This window comes from Pseudorca crassidens, chromosome 20, assembly GCF_039906515.1.
Source record: "Pseudorca crassidens isolate mPseCra1 chromosome 20, mPseCra1.hap1, whole genome shotgun sequence".
Taxonomy (NCBI): Eukaryota; Metazoa; Chordata; class Mammalia; order Artiodactyla; family Delphinidae; genus Pseudorca; species Pseudorca crassidens.
This window is the reverse complement of record NC_090315.1, coordinates 16,648,362-16,662,822: the sequence shown is the minus strand read 5'-3', so window position 1 is coordinate 16,662,822 and position 14,461 is coordinate 16,648,362. Positions and strand designations below refer to the sequence as shown.

At 38.6% G+C, this 14,461-nt stretch overlaps 1 non-coding gene across 1 annotated transcript; it reads right to left on the bottom strand.

The window, feature by feature from the left end:
* Positions 1–13,600: 13,600 nt before the first annotated feature.
* LOC137215781 (U6 spliceosomal RNA) lies at positions 13,601–13,707 on the bottom strand. Its single transcript, XR_010939416.1, has one exon. It is a non-coding gene; the product is annotated as a U6 spliceosomal RNA (small nuclear RNA).
* Between the last annotated feature and the right edge of the window lie 754 nt (positions 13,708–14,461).

The following is a 14,461-nucleotide window of genomic DNA, read 5'->3' as shown; positions in this document are numbered from 1 at the left end:
TTGGGATTTTTTTTTTTTCTTTTTTTGGCTGCGTTGGGTCTTCGTTGCTGTGCGCGGGCTTTCTCTAGTTGCGACGAGAGGGGGCTACTCTTTGTTGCGGTGCACGGGCTTTCCACTGCGGAGTCTTCTCGTTGTGGAGCATGCGCTCTAGGTGCGTGGGCTTCTGCAGTTGTGGTGCATGGGCTCAGTAGTTGCGGCTCGCGGTCTCTAGAGTGCAGGCTCAGTAGTTGTGGCGCACGGGCTTAGTTGGTCTGTGGCATGTGGGATCTTCCTGGACCAGGGCTCAAACCGGTGTCCCCTGCATTGGCAGGTGGATTCTTAATCACTGTGCCACCAGGGAAGTCCCTTCTTGGGGATTTTTATATCCCCAATATGATGCCAAGATAGTAACCTCTTTTCTATTCATTGTGCCTCTCATTATCCAACCACATAAATTTCTGTGGCTCCCAACCAACAAAGTTTATGCTGCAAGGTCCTGAATTTGGCTAAAGATTATTACAAACTTAGTTAAGGCCATGGCCTCACCCTTAACCAACTCTGTGACAGCCTGATGGACCATCAGATAACCTCAGCCCCGCAGCTGGACTCATCCTAGATGGAATCTTCCCCGACACCAAGCCCTCATTATACCTTGCTGTCAAAGGTCTCCTCTACCCCAAGACCCCTTGCTGCTCTCTCCACTTCTCTTACTTTCCCAATTCAGCCGCAGCCACAACAAACTATTCTCCCTTCTCCTTTAACCCTTTTGCTTTCTGGTTCCCAGAACTCAGCTCTTCTAGCCCCACTCCCTAATATAACATTACAAAATAATTTGACTTGTGCTATCTGCATTTTGGGGAAAATATAACCTTTTGGTCTGTCCCTAAACAAACCGCATCAGTCTTACTCCCATGCACCAAGCGTACTGTATTCTTGCCAACTGCCCTATTCAGCTGACCACTTTGGGAGTCACTGGTGCTGCCTTAGAAGCCCACAATACTATACAACAAAACAAAATAATTGATGCCAATCAGGAAATGTCCAAGACAATAACCAAATATATAATTAAAACTTAGCAGCCCTCAAAGCCCTAAAAGAAGGGCGGTGCTCTCTGGCAGCCATGGTTGCAAACCACCACCTAGTGTTGGGCTATCTACTGGCCAGCCAAATAGACATTTTTTCCCTTAATGGTACTTCTTGCTGCATGGGGATAAATAAACAGGCCTCCACTTCCAGGTAGAGGTCACACAGGGTACTCTGTAAGAGAGAGAGGAGAGATGTTAGATCTCCATTCCCTCCCTCCCCCGTTCCTGGGCTCACTGGGCCAAAGGTGCTCCTGTCCTACCAGGAGAATTTTTCCCCATCGACTGTGATGTGTCTTATACCATGAGCAAGCATAGCACCTTTCATCCACCACCACCACCACACCCCCCGCCCCTGCCAGAAAAATGAATCCAAATCTTTGGGCTTAGATTCTCTTGTGGCTCAAGAAAAGTTTCTATTCTATATATTGATATCCATCCCAGGAGCCTACCTGGGACAAAACAGCAGGGTCACCTTAAGGAAAATATTGACCTAGAAACCTCAGATTGATGGTTATTATCTTTAAAGTCCTTGTAGGCAAAAAACCAGGGGCACACAGGTTACTGTCTTTCTGCCTTCTTGTTTAATACCAATAGATCTTTCTTCTGGAAGGGTTGCATGCAAGAGGAACAAAAGCATTTTCATAGAAAGAATTTATAATTTAACCAGAACGACACATTATGTTTAAAAATTGGTTAGCACAAAAATTTGAATTTTTAAAATACCCCAAAACGGGTTTATATAATCCCCCATCCCTTACTGTTTAATAGCCATCTTAATTTTCCATCTATCTGACTTTCCAGAAAGTGGTCAAAGGAGACGGAAGCTCCTTGAAGGGTCCCCAATGGAGACTAAGGTGTCAATAACTATAAAAGACGGATGTGCAATTGAAGGAAGGGAGCAGACCAGGTAACCGAGCAGGACCCTATGGGGTCTTCCCAAGACAGATTCCACCCCCTCGTCCGGCCCCAGTGTCCTCTGTCTATAGAAAAACTTTAGCCTTCTAGGCCTTCCCTGAGTTCTGAATAGTAATCAGAGAAGTGAGAAAATGCAGAAAGGAAAACAGTCAAGCAGGACAATAACAGTTTAGTCACTTAAGAAAGTCAAGGGCTACAGATAATATTCTGAACCATATCCTTTAGAGCTATTTTGTAGATACTGAAACCCCTACCATGTGGAAGAAGTTAACTATATGTTGCCTACAAGCACACAGACCCCAGGCTGGTTGGATCTAGAAGGTTGATGATGCTGACTCTCGATTACCTCACTACCAACCAATCAGAAGAATGTCCACAAGCTGATCATATAACTCACAACCCCTCTCCCTCACCCTGTCTTTATAAACCTTTCCCTGAAAGCCTTCAGGGAGTTCGGGTCTTTCAGGCACTAGCTACATGGGCTCCTTGCTTGGCACCCTGCAATAAATGCTGCACTTTCCTTCACCACAACCAGGTGTCAGTAGATTGGCTTTACTGTGTGCAGATAAGGGGACACTTAAGGTTTGTTTAGGGACAGACCGAAAGGTTATATTTTCCCCAAAATGCAGAATGTTGTTCAGTAACAACATTCTGACCAAACATATGGCACAAATGAGAAGTATCCTTATGGGGAAATTGCTGCATTGAGACCCCAGACTGCTTACCTGAGATGTGTAGTTAATGTTGGGGTTATCTTGTCTCCTCCCATTAGCCACTTAATACTGTCCTTTTTTTTTTTTAAATTGTATACTTTATCTATTTATTTATTAAATTTTTTTATCGATTGATTGATTTTTGGCTACATTGGGTCTTAGTTGCTGTGTGCGAGCTTTCTCTAGTTGTGGTGGGCAGGGGCTACTCTTCATTGCAGTGCCTTATTGCTGTGGTTTCTCCTGTTGCAGAGCACGGGCTGTAGGCGCATGGGCTTCAGTAGTTGCAGCATGCGGGCTCAGCAGTTGTGGCTCACAGGCTGTAGAGCGCAGGCTCTGTATTTGTGGCACACGGGCTTAGTTGCTCCGTGGCATGTGGAATCTTCCTGGACCAGGGATCGAACATGTGTCCCCTGCATTCGCCGGCGGATTCTTAACCACTGTGCCACCAGGGAAGTCCCTAATCCTGTCCTTTAATTGTCCATCCAAATGCTCAATCATCCCTTCAGCTTGGGGGTGATATGGAGCATGGAGAGTCCATACACCCTGTGATTGGGCGCACTGATGTGTGCCTTGGGCCACAAATCAGGGGCCGTCATCAGAAGCAATATGTTCAGCAAATCCAAAGAAGCAAATGTGGTTTTGTAGGGCCTGGGTTATGTGGTCTGAGTCAGTGGAATTCACGTAGATGGCTAGGCCAAACCCAGAGAGTGTCAATTGCAGTCAGGATCCAGCAAAACTCTGGATAGGAAGAGGCCCAATTTGGTTTCTCTGCCAAGAATATCCTGGCCCACTGGCTGGGAAATCTATCCCTGGGCATTGTTCTTAGTCATGGGCAGGGTCTGGCAGGCAGGACAGTTTTTCCATGTGGTTTTGGCATCTTATGATGACTTGTGGCAGTCCATGAGAATAAGCCCAGCCTAGGAAGGTGTCTGAATATCTATGGGCTGTCTTTTCTAGGATCCAGGAAGAGATCAGTTGCACCAGTTGAGGGTCAGGTGGATCAGTGCAGATGTGGGAATCTTCTCACTGTTGAGGGAGTCCTGAACAAAAGGCTCTGGCACTTTTATGGACCTTGGGATCAGATAGCGGACAAGGGATCCCCCTTGGATTCCCCTAGGAATGGGAAAGTACTGGGTACTGAGTCAGAGTGGGGAAAAGTATTTTCAAGTTTTCTCCTAACAAGGAGTTATCAGCAGAGATATCTGAAGAAGACCTCTGCTCAAGGTCTCAGATACAGAGACTTGGGAAAGAAGGCACCAAGGGTAGGAATGCAAATATGTGAAGAACATAACTGTCCAGGGGGGCCTGAGTCCTTCACTGCAACTCCCTTCAGAAACTGCAGTGCACTGGCAGTGTACCAAGTCTGGTATGGGGAGGGCAGCTTACCCCTGTAGGCCTGCCACATAAAGCCATTTTTTTTTTTTTTTGCGACACATAAAGCCATTTTTAACAGCCTATAGTCAGGCCTGAAAAGTCACTCACAGGTTTTTAACCAAGATCTGCACTCCTCAGGTATTGCTCCTTGTGTTATTGATTCATAGGAGCTTTAATATATTCTGGATACTAGTCATTTGTTCGCTATATGATATGTTGTAATTATTTTTCCTAGTTTATGACTTGTTTTTTTATTTTTATGAAGTCTTTTGATAAAATTTCTTAATTTTGATGTAATGGCATTTTCAACTATTTATGTTTTGTGCTTTTAATGTCTTGTTTATGAAAAATTTCCCTACCACAAGTTATTCATGGCATTTACTTTTTTTTATTGGAGCGGGTGTCACCTTATTTGACCCAATATGTCTGACTGCTGTTTATGGATTTTGGAATTTCAACACCATTTTACACTCTGATGTTGCTATTTATTACTTCCTGCATCTCCAAGCTGCCATCTGAGATTGTTTTTCTTCTATCTATTAAAAAAAACACTGGGACTTCCCTGGTGGCCCAGTGGTTAAGACTTTGCCTTCCAATGCAGGGGGTGTGGCTTCAATCCCTGGTTGGGGAGTTAAGATCCCACATGCCTCATGGCCAAAAACCCAAAGCATAAAACAGAAGCAATATTGTAACAAATTCAATAAAGAGTTAAAAAAATGGACCACATAAAAAAAATCTTTTTTAAAAAAAACATCATTTAGAGTTTCCTTTAGTGTTGGTCCACTGGTGACAAATTCTCTCAATACTTTTATATGAAAGTACCATTGTTTCATCTTAATTTCTGAAGGATTTTCACTGGATTTTGAATTCTAGGAAGGCAGTTATTTTTGGTTAGCACTTCTGTTAACTTACTTCTGACTTCCATTATGTTATGTTTGTTTCTTTGAAAGCAATATAGCCTTTCTTCTCTCAGTGTTTTTAGATTTTGTTTTGTTTTTTGGCATATATGTGATTTTTCCTGTTTGGGATTTGTAGGGCTTCTTGATTTTCTAAAAAAAATCAGTTTTGGAAAATTAACAGCTACTCTCTTTTCAGATATTACATCTGTCCTATTGTCTCAGTCCTCTTTCTGGGACTTCAAGTACATATTTAATAGATGGTCTAACCATATCACATTTGTGTCCTTATGTTCTTTTTTAAAATTTTTTAAAAAATTGAAGTATAGTTGGTTTACAATGTTGTGCCCTATCTCTGCTGTACAGCAAAGTGACTCAGTTATACACATATATGCATTCTTTTTTTAAATATTCTTTTCTATTATGGTTTATCACAGGTTATTGAATATAGTTCCCTGCGCTATACATTAGGACCTTGTTATTTATCCATTCTAAACGTAATAGTTTGGAGCTACTAACCCCAAACTCCCAGTCCTCCCTCTCTCTCCCTCCCTGCTTGGTAAACACAAGTCTATTCTCTATGTCTATGAGTCTGTTTCTGTTTCATAGATAAGTTCACTTGTGCCATATTTTAGATTCCACATATAAGTGATATCATATGGTATTTGTCTTTCTGACTTATTTCACTTAGTATGATAATCTCTAGTTGCATCTATGTTGCTACAAATGGCATTATTCCGTTGTTTTTTATGGCTGAGTAGTATTCCATTGTATATATATACCACATCTTCTTTATCCATTCATCTGTCAATGGACATTTAGGTTGTTTCCATGTTTTGGATATTGTGAACAGTGCTGCTATGAACATAGGGGTGCATGTATCTTTCTGAATTATAGTTTTGTCTGGGTATATTCCCAGGAGTGGGATTGCTGGATCATATGGTAATTCTATTTTTAGTTTTCTGAGGAACCTTCATACTGTTTTCCATAGTGGCTGTACCAACTTACATTCCCACCAACAGTGTACGAGGGTTCTCTTTTCTGCACATCCTCTCCAACATTTGTTATTTGTAGACTTTTTAATGATGGCCATTCTGACAGGTGTGGGGTGATGTCTCATTGTGGTTTTGATTTGCATTTCTCTAATAATAAGCGATGCTGAGCATCTTTTCATGTGCTTACTGGTCATCTGTATGTCTTCTTTGGAGAAAAGTCTATTAAGGTCTTCTGCTCATTTTTCGATTGAGTTATTTGTTTTTTAAAAGGCATATAGATCAGAAAGAAGTAAAACTATCTTTTTGCAGAGGACATGATTACTTACCCTATCTAACCATCATACCAAATAATAATAATAATTAATAATAAGAGTTTGGTCATACACCTAAACATAAAAGCTAAAACAAAAGAGTGATTATTGGAAAACATAAGATTTTGTGATTTAGGGAAAGGCAAATGTTTCTTAGGTCACAGAAGACAAAAACCATTAAAGGTTAAAGTGATAAATTCAGAGTTCATCAAACTTAAAAACTTCTCACCAAAAGACATCTTTACAAAAACAAACAGGCAAGGAACAGAGTAGGAGAAAATATTCATAAAACATATATCTGACAAAGGACTGGTATCCAGGATACATAGAGAACTCTGCAAATCAATAATTTTTGGACATTTTATAAAAATATACAAATAGCCAAAAATCTTATGTAAGAGAACTCAACATTATTAATTATCAGGGAAATGCAAATTAAAACCACTAAGATACCACTGCACGCTCACCAGAATGGTTAAAGTGAAAAAGGTTAATAACTCCTAAACCTGGATTTTGTGGAACAACTGGAATTCTCAGACCTTGTTGGTGGGGCTTGACAATGGAGAAAGATCTGGAAAGTTTCTTATAAAACTAAACATATACCCACCCTATGACTCAACAATTCCACTCCTGGCTATTTACCCAAGAGGATGAAAACTATAATCACAGAAAGACTTGTAAAAGAATGTTATTAGAAGCTTTTAGCCAAAACAACCCAAGTGTACATCTCTGTAAGAACTGATAAACCATACATTATTCATACAATAAAACACTGCTTAGCAATAAAAAGGAATGAATTACTGATAGACCCAACAATATTATATATATGTTATATATAATATATATACAAAATCTCAAAAACATTCTCATTGAAAGAACACTTACACAAACAAGTATATTTTGTAAGATTTCATTTATATGAAATTCTGAAAGAGGCAAAGTTAACCTGCAGCTCCCTACCCCCAAAAAGAACAATATTTGCCTCTGGATGGTTGGTTGTGAGTTTTGACACCATGAGGCATAAAGGCACTTCTTCGGGTGATTGTAAAGTTCTATATCTTGATAAGGGTTTGGATTACATATACACATTGGTCAAAACCAAGAAAGTACACTCAAAATTTCTGCATTTTTTCCAGTATGTACATCAAAACAGAAAGGCAAACAAAGATTGAACTCTTATTAATATGCTTCCTGAAGTATTTAGGAGGTAGTGTACTGATGTCTGCAATTTACTTTGAAGTGCATATAATAATTAGATGGATTACTGGATGTATAGAGAGATGGATAGATACATGACAAAGCTAGTATAATAAAACGTTAAGGATAGAATCTAGGTGGTGAGTATATAAATATTCAGTGTAAAACTCCCTCAAGTTGGCTGTATGTTTGAAGTTTTTCATAATTAAAATATTGTAAAATAAAGAGATTTTTAAAAGTCAGCTTTGAATGCCACCGAGGCAAGACATAACCTTAGTTAGATTACTGCAATACCAATCAAGTGATATTTTTCTTGCTCCTTATTTCTCTTGTCCCCTGGTTCAATCCCAGAAGAGCCAGAGACCACGTACAGAGAGAGGTAAAGTAAAGTAGTCAAATTACAGACTGGGATATTAGAGAAGAAATTCCAAGTTGCAGGAGGTGGAAAGTTTTTGCTTTAAATGAAGTTTGAAGTAATGATTTTTCCAGAGAATATTTTAATTAGCAAAAATGATTATACTTATTGAGAGTGACCTCAGTTTTATCATCTTACAGTGACTGAAGAAGCTATCAAATCTGCCAAGACTTCATTTAGGAGCATGAAAAAACACAGAAGTGTTTAAAGTAGTAGTTAATAAAATATTTTGTTTGCAAGCAATGCGTGGAGTCTTACTCAATTCAATATATTGTTACTAGTTGACACTGAGTTTCCAGATATACAATGATATCTGGAAATTATGATAGTCTAAATCTCCTTTTCAATTGTTACACCTATAATTATTTCACTTACCTAACTGCCAGCACAATTCTGTAGGCTCAAATAAAAGCAGGTATCAGATATCCAGCTAGTCACAGTCAGGCACTGTTTATGAGTCGCTCAGCAGTCTGCCACCATAGAACATATGCAAGAGAACCACATCCCTTCTGTAACCATCATATAAATACTAACACATCTATAAAAACAGACACATTCAGTTACCTACTATCTCATCCACTCAACAAAACCAAAATCCTAAGGCATCACATCATTCTCTACCTCATATAAGTAATTCTACACAGAAAAATCACACTCACAAACCACTTCCTGTTAATGTCTCCTCCAGTCACTTACAAGCTCAAACACGACTCACACTTAATCCAAAAATAGATACACCAGAGGAAACACCACGCGGCAACACGACTCCACCCACTTCTACAACTGGCTGCAGAGTAGCTCGAGGTGACCAGCATCAGGTCAGGTACAGAGGGCCATCCCAATTCGGGACATACACCTACACACAAACACACGTCACACCTGCTACGTGCCAGGCCCGGCTCCAGGCGCTTGGGCTTCCACAGGGACAAAACACAAAATCCGCCACGCCCCCCCCGGCCCCGCCAGACATCGTTCCAGGTCACACCCATGGTGGACATCAGCATTCCTACCCAGAACAAAAGTAAGGTGCTCAACACACGTAGGTCTGAAGCTCCCAGCTTCCTCCTGGGCTTTTGCAGCTCTGGGTCAGGCTCTGGTGTCCTCGCTCAATAGGCTGCACCTGGCTGTGCGTGCGTGCTCCTGCGGGCTTGACGGCCCTGGAGTCTGGGGCATTTCTTCCTCTGCAATTTTTTGGGAATAATTTGTGAAGGATTGGTGTTAGTTGTTCTCTAAAAGTTTGTTAGAATTTACCTGTGAAGCCGTCTGGTTCTGGACTTTTGTTTGTTGGGAGCTTTTAAAAATAACTGATTCAATTTCAGTACTGATAATTGGTCTGTTCATATTTTCTGTTTCTTCCTGGTTCAGTCCTGGGAGAGTGTTCATTTCTAGGAATTTGCCCATTTTTTTCTAGGTTGTCCATTTTATTGCATATTTCTTTGTAGTAATCTCTTATGATCCTTTTTATATTTTTGTGTTGTCAGTTTTAACTTCTTTTTTATTTCTGATTTTATTAATTTAGGCTCTCTCTTTTTTCCTTGATGAGTCTGGTTAAAGGTTTATGAATTTTGCTTACATTTTCAAAGAACCAGCTCTTAGTTTCATTGTTTTTTTCTATTTTTTTTTTAGTGTCTATTTTATTTCTGGTCTGATCTTTATGATTTCTTTCCTCTACTAACTTTTCATTTTGTTTGTTCTTTTTCTAGTTCCTTTAGGTGTAAAGTTAGGTTGTTTATTTGAGATTTTGATGTCCAGAATTTTAATTTCTGGTATTGATAACGTGTGTGTTCTCTCTTTTCTCTTGATCACCTCTGGTATAAGTTTGTCAATTTTATTGATCTTTTCACAGAACCTACTAAATTTTAATTGATTTTCTCTATATCTTTCTTTTTCTCTGTCATTGATTTCCATTCTTTATTATTTTGTTTGCTTTGGGTTTAATTTACACATTTTAATAGTTTCTTAGATCATTGATTTTGATAACTTTTTTCTTTTGTAATACAAGTATTTGGAGCTAGAAATTTCCCTCCTCTCTGTGTAGTTTTATTAAGCTTCCTCTCACAAATTTCAGTATATTTTCTTTATCACCAGGTTAAAAGTTTTACATTTTCCACATGATTTCTTCTTGACTTATGGATTCTTTAGAAATATGCTGTTTAAATATTAATTATTTTGCAGATTTTCCAAGTATCTTTACTTTTGATTTCTAGCTTAATTCTATTGTGGTCACATCATATATTTCAAGCCTTTCAAATTTATAGGGACTTATTTTATGGCCCCAAATATGGTCTATTATGATGAATATTTTATATGCAGTTGAAAAGAATATGTATTCTGCTGTTGTTGAATGAAGTGCTCTATAAATGTAAAGTTGATTGATACAAACAGTTGGTCAAGTCTTTATTTTTATTTTGTGTCTACTTGTCCTATCAATGAAAGAGAAGTGTGGAAATCTCCAACTGTAATTATAGATTTCTTTATTTCTTTTTCAGTTGTATCTGGTTTTGCTTCTTGTAGTTTAGAACTACAATTATACATATGTTGGACCTCTTAGTATTATCCCACAGGTCATTATTGCTGTGTTTTGTTTTTTTTCCCCCCAGATTTTGTTTGTTTTCCCTCTGAGCTTTTTTCTAGATACTTTCTTTTGCTATGTGCATAAGTTCACTAGACTTTTTCTAATGTCTAACCTGCTGTTAATTTCATATAATATCATTTCAGATGTTATAGTTTCACCTCCAGAAAGGCCACTTGTTTTTTTTTTTATCTTAAATTTCTCTCCTTATCATGTCCATATTTTCCTGTGCATTGGATCTTATTTATAATAACTGTTTTAACATCCTTGCTGTTTTTATTGTCTCTGTCATTTCTGCATCTGTTTCTATGAACTGATGTTTCTCTGCTTCTTCAAATGTCTATAATTCTTGATTGGAAGTTGGATATTCATTTGCTGTCAGCACAGAGATTTCTTTGTTCTGCTTAGACTCTCCTTCTCTGTTTTGCAGAGTATGGCATTCTAAATACAAAATTATTTTCCTTTTAATTTAAATATTTAGACAGTTTTCCTGAAATATTTGTCACTGATTAAAGTCTGATATTAATATGATTCTTGTTCTTTTGTAAGTACACAGTTTTTTCTCTCTTTGAAACATTCAGAATTTTTGTGTTAATCATTCCGTTTCTGAATTTTTTCTAAGAGCTTTCTTGGTATTATTTATTTTTTGTATTTTTATTTAATGCATGTGATTGAATTTAAGAAGCCATGGGTTGTAATTCCACTTATTTTATTTATCACTTAAAAATCACTGCTAATTAAACTAGGCTATGTAGTTTGTTAAACTCAATTTCAGAGATGTTAAAATGTGAAGAAATGTGCAAATCAAAACTGGGGATATAGATGTTTTCCTGCTAACCACATGATGGTTCTAATTTAATCTGAGCATTCTTATCCATCTTTATTTTTGGAAATCTCCATCTTCCTGTGAAGAACATGACCTCCCCACAATTCTCTCTGTTCTTGTCTCCTGGACATTCTGTTAGATGGCTATTATCATTCAGGAGGTGTGGTCCATTTGTGAATTTTGGAGGTTAAGTAAGTCCTGCTGGAGGTTAAGTAAGTCCCTGCTATTGCCCATAACAGCACATGAGTATATGTAGATGTATACGTTTTTCTGAGTAAAGGGTCATAGTGAATATGATCTTCAAATAGATATGTGACCTATCACTCCAAAAATTTTTAAATTGCTGAATGTCAAGTTTATATACACATTATACGTCTATATTCCTTTCTGCTGCATTCTGGTGCTTGTTTCTCTATTTTTTGTGTCCTGATTTACTTTTTCACTATGTACTTATTGCTATTCAAGCCAACTACTGAACTTTTAATTCAATGAGTACAAATTAAAATTTTGTATAATCTAAGTGATTCCACTTTCTAGATTTGTTAGTTCCTTATATCTATTGAGGATGCTATTTAAACTTATTCTAAAATTCTGGTTTTCTTTGTTCTCTAACCATTTTTTGGAGGCAGTCTTCCATTCATTCAGCTTGATTTCTTTGTAGTCAGCTTGAGTGGAAAAATGGATTTGCAGCTGACCTGCTTTTGTGAGATAAAGGGGAGAGGGCTTCCCTGGTGGCACAGTAGTTAAAATCTGCCTGCCAATGCAGGGGACACAGGTTCAATCCCTGGTCTGAGAAGATCCCACATGCTGTGGAGCGACTAAGCCCGTGCACCACAACACCTGAGCCTGTGCTCTAGAGCCCACGAGCCACAATTCCTGAAGCCCATGCACCCTAGAGCCCGTGCATCACAACTACTGAACCTGTGCCCCGCAACTACTGAAGCCCGCGCCCTCTAGGGCCCATGTGCCACAACTACTGAGAATGTGTGCTGCAACTACTGAAGCCTGTGTGCCTAGAGCCCGTGCTCTACAATGAGAAGCCACTGCAGTGAGAAGCCCATGCACTGCAATGAAGAGTAGCCCCAGCTCGCCACAATTAGAGAAAGCCCAGGTGCAGCAATGAAGACCCAATGTAGCCAAAAAAAAAAAAAAAAAAAAAAAAAGAGAAAGAGATAAAGGGGAGATATATTTTCATGTTATGGGGTATCAGTTTACCTTACTGGTTAGTACTGTGAATGTGGGTGCTTTCCTTTCCTTCTTGGGCATTACCAGCAACTGGCCTATGAATCATGTCCAAGTTCCCGCACCTATTGCTTTCTTCTGAAGGCAAACAGTTGTAGTCATGTAGACATGCTGTGCAGGTTCAGTCTATTTGCTGCTTTTGGCTTAGTACCCTTCCCCCAACAAATAAACACCAGTTGTTTATTATGTCTTCCTTCCTACTTCTTATTCTGACAAATGTTGAGCTTGGAACACCATTGGTGAGTCACTCTCACCTTTTGTAGCAGTGCTGTTTTGTATTTTGGCTTGTGGTTTCCTTAGGTAATAACTGTTTTTTTTGTTCATGTGTGTATGTAAAATAGTTTCAGTTTACCATATATGTAAAAATCTCTTTGTCCTACTGAGTTGAAGTTCACTTTAATATACACTACACTTTGTAAAATATCTGCAATGCTTCTGAACTTTGCATTCTGTTCCATTCATATTGCCTGTATAATTATTCACCAGTACTACAATGTTTTCATTATTCAGTCTTTAACATAACACAAACAACATCTGGTATGATTATTCTTCCATTCTTGTTCTTTTTCAAACATTTTCATGTTATTCTTCCTTATTTTTCCAAATGAACTTTATTTTTTATTTTATTTTATGTTTGGCTGCATTGGGTCTTCGTCGCTGTGCACAGGTTTTCTCTAATTGTGGTGAGTGGGGGCTACTCTTCGTTGTGGTGCGCGGGCTTCTCATTGTGGTGGCTTCACTTTTTGTGGAGCATGGGCTCTAGGCACGTGGGCTTCAGTAATTGCAGTACGTGGGCTCAGTAGTTGTGGCATGTGGGCCCTAGAGAGTGTGGGCTTCAGTAGTTGCGGTGCGTGGGCTCTAGGGTACACGAGTTTCAGTAGTTGCGCACGTGGGCTCAGTAGTTGTGGCTCACAGGCTCTGAGCGCAGGGTCAGTAGTTTTAGCACATGGGCTTAGTTGCTCCGTGGCATGTGGGATCTTCCCAGACCAGGGCTCGAACCCACGTCCTCTGCATTGGCAGGTGGATTCTTAATCACTGCGCCACCAGGCAAGTCCCTCCATGTGAACTTTAAATTAAAAAAAAAATATGGAATGCTTCACGAATTTGTGTGTCATCCTTGTGCAGGGGCCATGCTAATCTTCTCTGTATCATTCCAATTTTAGTATATGTGCTGCCGAAGCGAGCACTGAACTTTAAATTTAACATGTCTAGTTCTTGAGAGAAAAAACATGCTGGCTTTTTTATGGGGGATCACATGAAGTTTGTACTGAATTAAGAGAATTATCGATGTCTTTTTATGCAGTTGAATGTTCTCATCCAAGAATAGGATATGTTTCCCAAGGTTCAAATGCATTTTTCATTCAGGAGTGTTTACTGTGTCCTTCATAAATTTTGCTAATTTCACCTTAAGTTTTTGCTTTAAAAATACATTCCCTAATTCTAATATGAAACTATTATTTTTATATATGAAGACTAGTAATTTCAGTATATTAATTTTATATCCCACTACCAAACTGAATTCTCTGGTTGTTTGTGGCAGATTTTTACTTGATTTTCTTGAGTTTCCCAGAGATACAATCATATCTGTACATTGTTAGTTTTTTAGCCCTTTTCCCCAAATTTTACATATCTAATTTCCTTCTGTGTCAGTGAATAGTAGGGTTGATGGTGAGTACCTCTGTTTTTTTCTGAATGTAGCAGGAATGCCTCCAGTGTTTCCTCCTTAAGTCCCTGGTTTTTAAGCTGCAATATATCTATATATCAATTCCTATTTTATGGAACTTTAAAAAACAAGATTGGGTTTTGAATTATCACATGCTTTTTGAGCTTCTAAGGAGAGAATTATGTGAATTTCCCCATTAGATCTAATATTACAACCAGTCATATTAACAGATTATCTAGTATTGACCATCCCTTCATTTCAAATAAATCCAAGTGGAC